Source organism: Haliotis rufescens, unplaced genomic scaffold, assembly GCF_023055435.1.
Source record: "Haliotis rufescens isolate VD_foot unplaced genomic scaffold, xgHalRufe1.0.p SCAF_10, whole genome shotgun sequence".
NCBI lineage: Eukaryota > Metazoa > Mollusca > Gastropoda > Lepetellida > Haliotidae > Haliotis > Haliotis rufescens.
Window position 1 is genome coordinate 2,353,073 of NW_025963780.1, and position 1,928 is coordinate 2,355,000.

The following is a 1,928-nucleotide window of genomic DNA, read 5'->3' on the forward strand; positions in this document are numbered from 1 at the left end:
TACCTTTGACTTAAAAATCTACTGTTCAATGTCCGGAACCTGGGTCAATGACAATGATGGGTGCCAATTCTGAACAATGAATGTCCATCTGTTGATTACTTATATGAATTTTAAATATACATCTAAAATCACTTTTTGCGATTCATTTTTTGCAGAGTATATATGTTCATTGCGATGATTGTTTTAATTAAAAACTTCGCTTCTGATTCGTCAGTATGGAGTGAGAGAGTGAGTATGGTTTTACGCCGCTTTTAGCAAAATTCCAGCAATATCAAGGCGGGGGACACCAGAAATGGGCTTCACACATTGTACCCATGTCGGGAGTCGAACCCGGGTCTTCGGCGTGACGAGCGAACGCTTTAACCACTAGGCTACCCGACCGTCCCACACACAGTTTAATGACTCTTCTGACTCCGAGCCGACCAATCCTTGTTTGAGACCCTCAATGCAGAGCGCCAGGCAGGGTAACAACAAGCACCATTTTTTAACGTCTTTTTGTATGACGCGGCCGACGAGCGAACCCCCCCGACCTTCCGCTCTCCGAGCAAACGCTCTACCTCTGGACCACGGAGGCGGTCCCAACCACATCAAAGCACTGCGTAGTTCACATGTGTGCATTGACACATCTGAGTGAATCGGGCTTAACGCGCACTGAACGATAACGGTATCCAACGGCCCAGAAATTGGCTTCAGGCACTTGGCTACCTCACCGCACCCGTCATTATGGATATTTACTAATGCAGACTGTTTGACAGGGAATACTGTCTCTCTCGGTGTCACTAGGGGGGAAAAAACCTCGGGGTATTGGTGTCATGTAAACAACGGGGTTCTATGGGTTTTCTCCAACCCCAATTGGGCGGTCGGGTAGCCTAGTGGTTAAAGCGCTCGCTCGTCACGCCGAAGACCCGGGTTCGATTCCCGACATGGGTACAATGTGTGAAGCCCATTTCTCGTGTCCCCCGCCGTGATATTGCTGGAATATTGCTAAAAGCGGCGTAAAACTATACTCACTCACTCACTCACTCCAACCCCAATTGCAGTGAAATATATATTTGTGTGTATGTCAATCAGAGTGAGTTGGAGTGATTTATTTACTATTTTCCAGAAGTTACGTCTGTGTTTTGTTTTTTGTTGATATTGTTTTTCAAAATTAGATTGGCTCGAGGTTGCAGATTACATGATGGTTGAAATGAAATAGCTATTATAATTGCCAAACTAACAAAATCAATCTTCTGGTGTTTGGCGTCACCCAGACAGTCATCACTTGTTTGCACGTGTATTGTTTTACGCCGTTTTTAGCAATATTCCAGCAATATCACGACAGGGACCACGAGAATGGGCTTCACACATTGTAACCATGTACCCATCTTCCCAAGGCAAGAGAGTTAACTGACTATAAAAGTCCAGTTTCCACCTTTGCCGAACTAGGCTGGTATTTACATTTTGGCTGGACTAACGAGTCTATGCATAGTCCAATCAAAATCGCGCACCGAAATCGAAATCCGGTTCGTAAACTGTCGTGCAGATTTCGATCGATTGCAGGATTTGCAAAGCATGTGCACCGCAAACTCGTTGTCAACAGATATTTTCGAAATCTTTTCAGGTTTTTAATCAAGGTGCTCACGTGATTTGATGCATTTCGCGATGTAAGACCCGTTTTATCACAATATAGATCTAGATTATCGATCAGATCGTCCTGACTGGGCGCCACCAATTTGTGTGAAGCAAACGCAAGTGAGGTGGAATCTGATTGGTCCATAGGAGAGGCTGAGAAGGGACATAACTCGTAAAAGCCACTGTTGGCGCTACGATCGAGCCCAGAACTTCCAGCCTAGTTCGGCAAGGGTGGAAACTGGACTTTTACCGTCAGTTAACTCTCTTGCCTCGGTAAGATGCTAATCAGGTGAAGTTAAGCAATGTCGGTAGCG